At 29.7% G+C, this 14,211-nt stretch overlaps 1 pseudogene; it reads left to right on the plus strand.

The window, feature by feature from the left end:
• The first annotated feature begins 10,770 nt into the window (after positions 1–10,770).
• Positions 10,771–13,358, plus strand: LOC146923976 (uncharacterized; annotated as a pseudogene).
• The last annotated feature ends 853 nt before the right edge of the window (positions 13,359–14,211 follow it).

A 14,211-nucleotide genomic window follows, 5' to 3' on the forward strand; every position in this document is an offset into this window, starting at 1 on the left:
TTTATTACATTCATTGGCTTCCTAACCTTGCATTAATTGTTCTTTTAACCAAATGACTTAGGTTCATTGTTTTCAAGAGTCATTTTGAATAACATGAATATTGTGAATTCTTTTGATGCATTTGGTTAGTGGGAGTTTGAATTTTATATTATTAATTTTTGATGATGAATTTTTCTTTCACTTATTTTCTTTGATATATTGATGTGAATTTCCATTCAATTTAATTATTGATGATGAGATGAATTCTTGTATATATCAAATATCAAATGTGAAAAATTATAGCTCACTGTTGAAGGGATCACTATGCCGGTGATCGACACTATTTTGGAGCTGAGGCATTACATGTGAAAAATTTGAGCTCAATGTTGACAGGATCTTTATGCCGGCTGTTAACATTATTTTGGAGCTGATGTATTATGTGTGAAAATTAGAGCTTAGTGTCTTTGGGATCACTATGCCGGTGATTGACACTATTTTGGAGCTGAGGCAATGTGGTTTTCCGTGGACCACATAATTTCTCTGGCTTTAAGGCATTTGAGAGAAATCACATAATTTCTTTGGCCTTAAGCATTTGAGAGAAATCACATAATTTCTCTGGCTTTAAGGCATTGAGAGAAATTGAGGACCGACAATGAAAATGATAGTATGGTCTATGATCACGTTGACATATCATTTCTTGCTACACTCTACACAGATGACTAGTCGACGGAATTGGTGATATTTGTAACCATGGAAGGTGTTGTATCAATTAAGGATATAACTACCGCCATGATTCGATATTATTCAGTTCTTAGTTGGACGGAGTCTTAAGTGTTGCATCATGGGATCATGTAGTGGCCACGTTAGGAAGTTTGTTATCAGTCCGAGAGTCGTTTTCAAAAAATTACTTTTAAATTTTTATTTTTATTTTATTTTATTTTTATTTTATTTTTTAAAATACACAATTGATTTTGCTCAAGTGGGAGAATGTTAGAATTTCTTCTAATATTTTGTGGGCTACAATCAATTGTTGGTTTTGGTTTTAATAAAAACGGACTGATGGTGTGATCCATTTGATGATGCTTAGGCCCTAATAAAAGTGATCAATAAATATTGGGCTTTTGGACACTTAATCTGATTTGTGTAGAAACATAGTGTAGGCCCAAACACTAGGCCCATGATGGGTGATGCCTAGGGTTGCACGGTTATAAATAGAGAGGCTAGGTCCCCTTTGCCATCACTCTGACTATTCTGCTCATTAGTGGTTTGCCCCATTGAAAACCCTAAGTTTGGAGCATGTGAAAGGCGAAGGAAGACTTTGTCTCAAATCTCGGCGAATCCGGTAATCATTGTTTACAAGTAAGTGTGTTCTAATTTCATATAATAACTCGATCTTGGTGATTAAATTTTTACGGTTAACACTTATACAAAAGTTGAACACTACAAGCTAAGTGCACCATCTAAACACAATTTCTTTAAGAAGCGGAAGAAGTTAATAACACTTATACAAAAAGCATGATATAACTAAGAAAACACTAAAAACCACAAACAATTAAACACCATGCATGTGTGGTCCTTGTCTCTTTCCATTAATTGTATTGAGTTGGTGGTACTATTTGAACTTGTTAAGTAATGCACCAATAATGGATGGAGAGTGAGAGAGAGAGAGAGATTACCCATGTAAATAATCGATTATGAGTAAAAGTGATTTTAGTTACCAGATTTTGATTTGATGATATTGAACTTAGACACAGAAAAAAGCGATTCCGATTCACATTTTAGTAACATTGAAGAAAAAGCAAAAGTTAAAAAAAATACAAAAAACGGCTTGTATTAGACTACCCGCCAATTACAATGTATGCATCACAAAGAGCTATCATCACTTCTAAAAAAAGAGGAATCTGGTAAAATTACAATGTATGCAATGAGTTTTTTTTTTATGATGTTTTTGAAAACAAAAGATTATTATTAATATTGATTAAACCACATCAAAGTCATATTATGAGCCGCACAATTATATTACCTGCCCTATATATATATATATATATATATATATATATATATATATATATATATAAATGGTTCAGATTTAAAAGTCTCACAATAAAGAATAACTATCAATATCATAATATTTTATGAATATAATTTATGCAAATGTACAAAGGTGGCATCGTGAACATGATCATGCAGATTATAATGTATTAAATAAAATTTCATAAAATATTTTATGAATATAATTTAAAATAAAATTATAATAATAATTATAATGAATCAAATACTTTTTATCAGTAAAAAATAAAAAATTATAAATAAAATGATAAAGAAAAGGTTGATCCCAAATGTGGTTTTTAAGTACTAAAGTATTTTCTAAAATAAATTACTAAATCTGATATTGTTTATATTTGGATAAAATGCTTTAATAATTTAGAAAAGTATTTTCTAAAAGAAATGACTAAATCAAACCTATAAGACATATCTCACTGTTGTATTTGCTCTGTCATATGCTTTGCTCTTTGATAAACTACTCCACAACACACCAACCAAACCAAAAGCACCTTCATATATCTCACTGCTGTATTTGCTTTGTCATATCTCACTGCATCACAACACCAAAACCTATCACTCGCAGCCACAAAACGAAACAGGCTCAAGATAAAGAAAACATAAACCATAAAAATTTATATATCTATCTCACTTCTCTTTGCTTTTGTGTGTCAACTGTCAAGTATGTTCTTTCTCTTCTGTATAAGATTCTGTCAGTTTGATTTTGTTTTCTATGTTTAACAGATTGTTCATTTATTTTTTTAAACTTTTGATATTTTAGGAATTTCTTTTAGAAACTACTTTAGTACTTAAAAACCACTTTTTTTTAATCATACTTTTCTTTATGATTTTATTTATAATTTTTAATTTTTTACTGATAATAAAGTATTTGATTCATTATGATTATTATAATTTTATTTTAAATTATATTCATAAAATATTTTATGAAATGATAACTAAAAATATTATATATACATATATATATATATATCTTCTAAATTAACATCAATACAACTAACGGGTGTGTTTCAATTATTATTATTTTTTAAAAGTAAAAAAATTATTAAAAAAACTAATCCAAGAACAAGCTGTTCAAGAATTAGAGAAAGATTGTATATACAACTCTAGCACGAGAAGCAATCTTCAGCTGCTTTTTATCATATTTGGTAACTTGTGTGTTTTTATATCATATTTGTTTTGGAAGAAATTCCCACTAATCAAGGAAGACAAAAAGAAAAAGTTAATGTAAAAGAATATTTGAGAGAAAAAATTGAAAGTGTAACTAATTTGAGAAAATTATACTTTGATAATTATAAATAGATATAGACAATCATTTGAAGTGTGAAGCCATGTATATCAAAGAAAATGGATCAAAACAAATAAAACTTATTATATTTTATGTATTTCAGGGGTGGGGATGGGGGTACTCAGTTACATTATTTCAATAAATTCAAAAAAAAAAAAAGTTACATTATTTCAATAAATTTGATAATTAGACATTAAGAAAGGACATATACTGAAATATGAGTCAAATTCCTCCGAATAAAAATGTTGGATATTAATTTAAATATTACTTTTTACGAGAGACCGAATTGAATCAGGAGTAAATAATTATGAAAGATTAAATTGGGTCTTACTCAAATCCATGCAGCAGAATTATGTAAATATACTCCATTGGCCCTTCTTTATTTTTAGCTTATGGCTTAAGCTAAACAACAAAAACTTTTTAGTTTGTAGTCCAAGATTTCTATCTTAACTGTTTCAACTGCCAAAGCTGTTGATATATAGTGACATTAACCACAATAATCTCACTCAAGTTGGTTAATTACAGTTTCAAATCCTTCACCATTCTTTCATTCATTCACCCCCACCTCTTCTTTATGATCACCTCTCCTGTTTCCCCATTCTCACAGGTCACAATCACAAAACCTCTTTCTCATGGAAACAAACTCAGAATATGCTTCAAAGTTCAAACCCATGCACCATGCGATAACTTCATTAGAAATTTGGTTCATTTCGGTCCATTTCTATCTTAAAATAATCGAACTTTTTGAAACCTGCTCAACATCTATCATGCATAGCTATGGGTCCGGCCGAATACCAGTACGTAATACAGCAAATTTAAAAAACAAAATGAAAATACCACTACGTTGATATAAAACATAAAAAATAAAAAAAATAAAAATCAAGTGACTTACTACACTATTGTTGTAAAAACATGTTTACAAAAAATAAATTATAATAAAAAATAGTATAATACGATTCATATTTTAATTTAACCACATTTTTATCATCATATATTGCTTCAAAGATTTATTTTTTGGTACACCTCCTCCACTATTTTCATCAAAAGTAGAAGAGAAAATAGAGATACAATAAAAAAAGTAAAATAATTTTGGCTATTTTTTCATTGTCCGTACGTTTTTGCTGCATGTACTACGACAAATCATCTTAATAAAAATGGATATGGTTTGATATGTACACAGGCACGGATGCACTTGGATCTAATTGGGGACAGCTGACCCCACTTCTTTAGTATTTTTTAACCATCATCCTACTAATTTTACATGTTGACCCCTTTTCAAATTATAAGTTGCCCCCACACAAACTCATTCAATTCATTAAAGACAAACTATTATTACATAAATATTATTAAAATAATACTAGGTCTACAAATGGAAAGGTTACGAAAAAGTGAATGAAGTCTTTGCCAAAGAACAAAATGGCGAAGTGTGTTGGTTTGGAATCTTAATATGTTTTCTGCATCACATTTATTATATTACTTCTCACTTCTTCCCTTCACACAACAACGTATAAGATTTACACCCTTACGTGAAATGAATCTATATAATATAAATTTATGACCTATTTCATGTCCCATTATGGAAGTTATTTTCTCTTCTTTTGGTTATGACATGTGGCATCATAAACTAATGAACCCCTCAAAGTATGGTTACGACACATGGCACCATAAACTAAACCAAGCATTCTTATGCATTTGATATTTATTGCTATTATTTTATGTTTATTTTTTTATGAAATATTCTAAATTGATGCATTGTTTTTCCAAAAATAATACTATTATTAATATGACATGAACCGAAAATGGCAATATATATTTCATATTGATTAAAATATTATTGATATGATTTGGTCAAAGAATTATGCATTTAAATAATTGGGTAAATACAGACTTTGGTCCCTTAACTTATTTTTGCGTTTCATTTTGGTCCCTTAACTTTAAACTGTCTCAATTTGGTCCCTTAAGTATCTCTCCGTTTACCAAAATGGTCATTTCCGTTAGTTTTCCGTTATGTTTAATAAAAAAAGTTAAATGTGATACACGTGTCATTTTGCCATTTGTTGAGATTTTTTATTTTTGTTATTTTCGTTATATTAATTTAGAAATAAAAAAATCTAAAAAATTTGAAAAAATTGGAAAATTAATTTTCAAAAATTTATTGTCTGGTATCATTTATTTTCTTTGAAGGTGTAGTGTTTGTTTGAAGCCTTTGTTTCTAGATCTGAGTTAAGGTGTTTCGAATCTGGATTTTTAACGAGGGGACGGTGATGAGTTTCCACCGGCGACAGTGATTCACCGGCGACGAGGGGACGGTGATGATTTTTAGCGTGGTGAAGGAAGAGAGATTCGACTGAGAAGAGAAACAGGGGGGCTGGGTTTTGAATTTTTGTTTTTTTTTTTGTATTTTGAAGAAAATAACACGTTAAAAAATAACAAAATAAATTCTCAACAAATGACAAAATGACACGTGTACCACATTTAACTTTTTTTATTAAACATAACGGAAAACTAACGGAAGGGACCATTTTGGTAAACGGAGAGATACTTAAGGGACCAAATTAAGACAGTTTAAAGTTAAGGGACCAAAATGAAACGCAAAAATAAGTTAAGGGACCAAAGTCTGTATTTACCCTAAATAATTTTAACATGATATCTTTTTTTTTACATGACCTGTGTTTATTTATTTTTTAAAAACCGAGTTAGAAAATGTAATAAAAAAATAAAGAAACATATACCTCTATTTTGTTTTAACCGAGTTAAAAGTTATAATAAAAAATACAGACGATTTCGAAATATCCCAGTTAAAAACTCAAAATTCAAAATAAAACTAAAATTATTAAATAACTATTTTTTTCCCAAAAAAAATACTTTTTTTTTCTTTTCAAATTCATATTTAAGTATCGGTAAAAGAAAAAGTTTAGATATGTTTATTTTTAAGTATGGACAACCGCACATAAATGGGTGATTGGCAAAGAATATAAAAAATATGAAAACTTATGATTGTATTTAAGGACTTGCTAAAATAAACGTTAAACCTTCCCTAAAAAAAATGTAAATCACATTCTTCATCTCATTTAATGCTTTCTTATAATCCAATCAAATTGAATCATGACTCATTTCTTTTTTATTAGCCAATCAAAATGAATCATGACGCATTTAGTTTTCATAGACCAATCAAAATTGATCATTCCATGATCTTTTTCACTATATATAGATAATTTTTTTTCCATTATTTTCATATGTCTCTTCCCCCATTTCTTCCCCCATAAAAGAATTCATAAAAGAAAAGAATTTTCTATGTTTTTAAAGCATGGAAGTTTTTTGTCAAAAAAAAAGCATGAATGTTGAATCACTTTGTTGTAGATTATGGGGTTGATTTTAATTTTTATTTGTATCTAATTGTTAATTGCTAATTCTATTTTCTCAGGGTCCCATTGGAGAGCATGTATCTCCATTCTTCGACTTCAAGGCGTTCAAAATCAGCAATATAATTTTAAGTCGAAGCAATGTTTTGCATTTGATATAGAATCAAGATGTTAGAGTTTAGATACGTTATGTTGGTTGAATATTACTTAATGTATTGATCTGTCGAAAAACTAATCTCAATAGATTGATTTAGCTTTCCCTAAAAAAACATATTGATTTAGCTTTTATCTATAACTATTTTATAAATATTTATCTTGCATGAACTCTTATTTTATAAATATTTAGCTTAGAGTTTGTATTACACATGAACTCTTATTTGATAAATTCTTAACACATCTCCCGATATGTTACACATCATACTAATGGTTGCATGCAATTGGTTCAGATCATCTAATTTGGACAAACCTTTTATAATAAGAACATATTTTAACTTCATCATGATTTACTATGACGGCTTTTCATTTATCACAGTTTCTTCAATAGAATGTATCAAAAGCTTCAATCAGCCATTGACCAATAGACATGGTTTCTCGAGACACATAATCGCGACTTCTAACTCTAAAGAAATGTTCCAATTAATGTAATTAATGGTTTCTTTTTGCAACTAATTACTAACATTTGTCATTAAAAAAATCATTTGTTTTATATGTATCACTTTTCAACTATGATAATGAATAAAATATTATGTCATTCATTTGTAAATAGTATTCAAGATAGTTTTTGTATTTAAAATAGCAAATTATATTTGTAAAAAAAAATAGCAAATTATAGATATTTTAAGCATATTTTTTAACGAGCTTTTTAGGCTAAAAATTTATTAAGAAAAAAATGACAAATAAAAAAAATTAAAGGACATAAACCTAGCCAAATAAACAATTATGGACATAAACCGAATTCAAAGAAAGAGGCAGCATAATCTTTTCCATTAATTTCAATGATTGTCTTTGTCCCAATTATCTTTACTGTCACCTTAATTTTCATTTAAAAATGTTATGACATTTAATCAAATTAACTTTACACTTAATGGACATGAAATGAAATTAATTTGCGATGAAAATTTATATGTATGCAATAATGCCTTAAACTTTATTGACATTTTTCAACTCAGTATAAAAATTTCTTATACGTAGCACTATCATAACTAATTATAGTTTACATATTTTTTGTTTTGCATCATTAGAATTGATATAAAATTTCGTCTCTATTTTTTCATGTGATTTGAAAAATTTATGTGAGAAAATTAATGTTTTTTCTCTCTATAAGATAAAAAAAAATTAAAATTAAAAAATATTGATAGTATCTAAACTAGGCACAAGATATGCAAAAAAGAGATAAAAAAACAAATATAACATGTACCAACTATTTTTTTTTTGTTTGAAGGATTACATGTACCAACATAGTAGCTATAATTTAATAAGGGAGCAAAAATTAGTAGAATCAATGTCTATATTTCACATAGGAAACATCATTCAAAGCAAAACATTTTTGTTTTTCTCCATAAAAAAGTTCATATTATTTGTAGAAGCAAGAAAATAAAAAACAAGTGTGATAAGAAGGGTCAAAGAAAAACGTTTTTTTCTTTGTATATAAGGACTGATTAAATTAATGGTACATAAAAAACATTATTTAAGTTCATATTATTTATAAAAAAAATAAAAACATTTGTGATGAGAAAAAAATAAATTACTCATACTTTTTTATCTACTCATATGTTTTTAAAAACAACTTAATACTTTTTTTTTCATTTTCAAATGATGTAATTTTTTTATAAAATATATTATTAATTATTTTTGCAGTAAATTTTGGATCCATATGTTAATGTAGTGATTTTCTTGAATTTTTTCTAGATATTGATTCTAATTTCACCATTCTTCACACAATGCCGATATTGAACCAAAGAATTCAAAATTCTTTTCAATTTTATTGTATTTTTTAGTTTTCAACAATACTCACTATTTTTTACAAATAGTGAGTATAGTTATTTCAAAAAACAATACTCACTATTTGTAAAAAATAAAAAAATACTACTCTCATTTTTCAGTGGGTCCGAAACCATTAATCTTAGAGTTAAGTTGTTCGTCTTTTGCTTGATTTTGATGTATCAAATTGTAAGAGCATCCCTAATGGAGACCCCCAATTTTGAGTTTTTAAACGGGTCCCACATGTACACATCATTCTTTTATAATTTTTTAGTAAAAGTACATAATAAGTACTCAATCACTCCAATGGAGATCCTTTAACAAAAAGTATAAATGGTTCCCACCAATAACTCTTCATCATTTAAATTTCAACACTAACATATTATTTTAATAAAAAAGTATTGTCGGGTCCACTTATGAATTGGGGGTCTCAAGTGAGACTCTCGGTATTAGAAGACCCTAAAAAAAAATTCCCCATGGGATACCTATTAGTTACCGGATCTTAAATGGTGAAGATCTCACCGTTGGGGATGCTCTAAGCATCTATTTTTACTAGACATCTATTGTCACCGTGTATTCGATTAGTACACATGTTTGTCTTCATTTTCAATTATTGCAGTGTCATACAAGCACATAAAAAGAAATCGTACGAAATTTTTTGGGAAGAAGAATATAATAAATTGTACGAAAAGTATTGGGAGGAAGAGATAAATAGAGAGAAAATTAAAAGGCGCTTTTATTTTTATTTTGTCAACTAATCATAACACATTGGCGTTTTTCCATGGTTTGTTCCCCACCAAAGACCAAAAGTGAAGGAATTTGAAATAAAATAAAAAATTTAATTTTTTTAATTAATATAAAAAATTAAACAAATGACATAAAAAAAGATAAGAAAGCAATTCATCATAATGTTCAGAGTTTTGATGGAGTATACAATGAGTTGGATCATCACATTTTGTTAAGATAATCCTCAAAAATTACATAACACCATATTTTGACCCAAAATCTTAAGACATTAGGTACATGATCCAACATAGATGTTTAACTCACACATGACACATTAACTTCTCCCTTTTCAGTGTGAGATTCTTTGTATTTGTGACTTGGTGAGATAGTCTAATAAGTTCAGAAGCACAACATCGTAAAAAAGGTGGGTTGGTAGCGGTTTCAAAGAGGGATGTTTTTTTATTTCATTTATGAGAAGAGAGAAAGTAAATTAGAAAAAAATAAGTCAATTTAGGTGAGCTAATTTAGCTTCTTCAAAAAAAATATGAAAAAGGAATTTGAACATAGAGAAATAATAAGGGAAAATAATAACTTGCTGTTAATTTTATGGGTTTGTTTAAGGATTTGGAGATTACTGGGTGACTATACTGCCAGAATATTACACTTATTAAAAAATTTCCATGTCAATTTTAAATGTATATTAAACATTTATTTTGTTAACTTAGTATAACACATCTACGTTTTTCTTTTGTGAGATCCCGCAAAAGATCAAAGGCGAAGATTTTTTTAATAAATGAATAGAATGCAACAACATAAAGAGAAAGGCATGACGTCTCAACTAGATTGGCACTTGATAACTAACTTTCTTCTTTGCTCACACTCTAAAAAAGGCGAAGAAATTTGAAATAATAGATGTTAAAAAAAATATTGTCATGATAAAAAAATTGCACGAAAGTGATAAATCAAAAATATAAAATTTAAGATAAAAAAGTTAAACAAATGACATTCAAAAAATAACAAAATAAATCATTATAATGTTGGTACTTCTCATGGAGCTTACATTGGGATGTATCATCGTATTAGACTATATGAGAAACCTCCCAAGTGAGATTAATATTATATCTTCATTCAAAATATCTAGGCACGTAGTGTTATGCAGTAGGTTTGCATTGGATTCAACAATTTTTTAACTTTTTTTTTTAAAAGAATAATATTTTAACTCATTTTCCAATGCAATATTTCTATTTTTATCTTCTTGACCAATGTCCTAAGGGCACACTTTAACATTTCCTTATAATTTATGTTAATTAAATTTTATTTATTTTTTAGAATAATCGCGAAGTAACTTCTTTAGCCAAATCCTCGTGAACGAACATGGGTACAGAAGTTAGTTCATGAGAGTAGGATTCTCATTTTGAAACGTGGTCTATAGAAACTCTTAACAAAAAAATTATGAAAATAGTGCACACTCGCTAGGAGGATGAATAATTTTATGTGTCTACATAAAAATATATGGGTGTGTGGAAAGGAGAACAAATTAGATATTTCAGAATTTAACTTTTGGTATACTGCAAAGTTGGAACGAGAAATGGGGAAAGCATTATTGTGGGTAAAGAGTGGAATAAGGATGTTATTGATATAAAAAGGTTGGGAGATAGGATCATAGTCCTACATTTTGTAGTGGAATAAGATACCTTTAATGTTATTAGTGCTTATGCACCTCATGTAGGGTTAGAAGAAAACCTTAGAGTAAAGTTTTGGGAGGATTTATAATACTTAGTGCAGGATATACCATTAGGAGAAAAGATTTTAGGAAGGGATCCAAATGGTCATGTAAGGAGAGTTTTTAGAGTGTTTATACAGCTTGCATTGGAAGGCTTCATTGCACACCGCCTGGGATATAGTTGACCATTCAGAAGGGTTGCATGGGATATAGTTGCATAAAAACAGTTAATGAACATACCTATGACACGTTCCAGGAAGCATGCTCTGCTTTGGGATTACCTGATGACGACAAAAAGTTTATAGATTGTATAACGGAAAATGGTGAGTTAGGTTCGGGTCAACAACTACGTTGGTTGTTTGTGCATCTCTTAACCACTAGCACAATGATGAGCCCTAATATTGTATGGGATGTGACATGGCAGTTCATAATGATACGTTTAATGATACGTTTAAATATAAAGGCTTCTCATATAAAGCTAATATTTTTTTTTCTCTTCAACGTGCACACAGATGCATGCAAAGATGTTAATATTAATTTTGTAACTTTACATTTAATATGCAGATCTATGTATCAGTGAAGATGACTTAAAGAACCTGTGTTTGATTCAAATTGAAATGCTGCTTCAGGAAAATGGACGGTCGCTTACTGAATTCAATTCTATGCCAAGTCCAAATGCAGTAGACATGCCAACCTTCACAAACAAGCTTATCGTTGATGAGCTAAATTACAACAAGGATGAACTGGCAAAGACACACGCTGACATGTTTTGATGCTGACTGATGAACAAATATGTGTGCATGACAAGATCATGGACTCCGTTGGTTCTGACGACGGTGGTTTCTTTTTCTTATATGGTTACGATGTACTGGAAAAACCTTTATATGAAAAACATTGTCGACTGCTGTTAGATCAAAGGGGTTAATTGTATTGAATGCTGCATCCAATGGTGTAACGACTCTTCTATTACCAGGTGGAAGAACCGCACACTCAACGCTGACAGTCCCTGTTGAGATTAATGAGGCATCATCTCTGACCATGGACAAGAATAATCCTAGGGCAGACCTGGTGCGTGCTGTTAATGATGCACCGACGATGTTTTGATGCAGTTAACCAATCGATGCGTGATATCATGTCCAAGAATGATCCCGTTAACGAGTTTAGACCTTTTGGTGGAATGACTGTAGTTTTAGGTGGTGATTTCAGGCATACATTTCCTATTGTCCGAAAAGGATTGATGCAGGATATTGTTGATGCATCAATCAATTCATCAAAGATATGAGCTTATTGTAATGTGTTGAGGCTCACTATTAATATGAGATTGGGTGTATCTTCGGTACCTGCAGAGCAGGAAGAAATTGCTAATTTTGGCAAGTGGATACTCTCAATTGGAGACGGCAACGACGCTTCAGATGAGAATGGTGAAATGAAGGAAGAAATTCTTGAAGATTTTCTCATATCCGACACAACAAATTCGTTGATGTCACTAATAGACTTTGTATATCCCGGGTTTGAATGATAAAATTGGTGACCCACTCTTTTTCCAAGAAAGGGGAATACTCGCACCAACGCTTGATTCAGTTGAGCATGTTAACGAATATATGATGTCACTGATTCCAGGTGAGGAGAAAGAGTATTTAATCTCTGATTCTGTTTGTCGATCGAGCGAAAATTCTGATGTCCAGAGCGAGTGGTTCACAACGGAATTTCTTAATGGTATTAAGAGCTCTGGAATTCCAAATCACCGGTTGAAACTAAGGGTAGGATGTCCAGTTATGCTGATGAGAAACATTGATCAGGCCAATGGACTGTGTAATGGTACGAGGCTGACAGTTACTCATCTAGGGAAGAGCACGATAGTTGCTACCGTCATTACAGGAAAAAGGGCAGGTACCATGATATCCATTCCCAAGATGAATCTTATTCCGGGTGATCCAGGAGACGCATGCAATTTCCATTGACGCTTTGTTTTGCAATGACGATAAATAAAAGTCAGGGTCAATCTTTATCTTGAGTGTGAGTTTATCTTCTTAGGTCCGTGATCACGCATGGACAACTCTATGTCGTTGTCTCTCGAGTTACTTCTAGAAAAGGTTTTAAGCTGCTCATATTGGACGAAGATAATAATGTTTGCAAGGAGACCACAAATGTTGTGTATCGTGAAGTTTTTCAAAAAGTATGATCATTGATTATGTTTTAGAATTGTTGTTGCTATAATTGAGAAAACTAAAGTTGCGTACTGTTTGTAGGTCGTATTTTTTTTTATTTCGTTGTAAGGCGTACTGGTCATTACAGGACATGCAATTTCTATATAAGCAGATCCTCCTGCAATTGACTTTTAATTGATGCACTTTTCAGGTATAACAACCATTGGAATTTTTATTTTACATCGTTGTTACCCTAAAATACAATATTTACATTAGACCATTGGTTTTGTAAAAATAAAAACAAAGAACAATTGGCATTTGTGTAGCACAAACTATGTTTATACACATCCGTAAAAAATCTAACATTTGCATTCACATACTGGATCTCTACATCTGACACTGACTATTTTATAAAAAAAATACAAATATTTTAGTTTTTATGATTAATATAATACATTATGTCAACAAATAATAATATATAATACGTCGGCGTATTTTTTGCAAAAATATTACATGTGCTAAGTTTAACAATGAACAACCCTTAAACTACAACTATATTTTATAATTATAAATCCCAATACTTAATCATTATGTGCAATGTTTAGATATTTCAAAATATATACAAAATTAAGATGATATTTTTTCCATATCAAATTTAAATTATAACCACACTTATAACTTTAAGATAACATAATATAAAATCTATACATTTGATCAAAAAAGTTTTTTATTTCCCCGTGCTTGGCACGGGTCACTACACTAGTTTTTGAATCATTATAACATATATAGAAACAGCCTCAGATCTACTTGTAGTAGATTGTCCTTCTTAAAATAATAAATTGTCCCCATTAAATGGAAATTTATACCATAAAAAAATAGTTTCTCTTATGAATTTTATAAAATGAAATCTGTAAATGCAATTGAGATGAAATTTTGAATGATTTC

Source organism: Medicago sativa, chromosome 5 (genome assembly GCF_051527215.1).
Source record: "Medicago sativa cultivar Bolivia chromosome 5, Bolivia_mono, whole genome shotgun sequence".
Classification (NCBI taxonomy): Eukaryota; Viridiplantae; Streptophyta; class Magnoliopsida; order Fabales; family Fabaceae; genus Medicago; species Medicago sativa.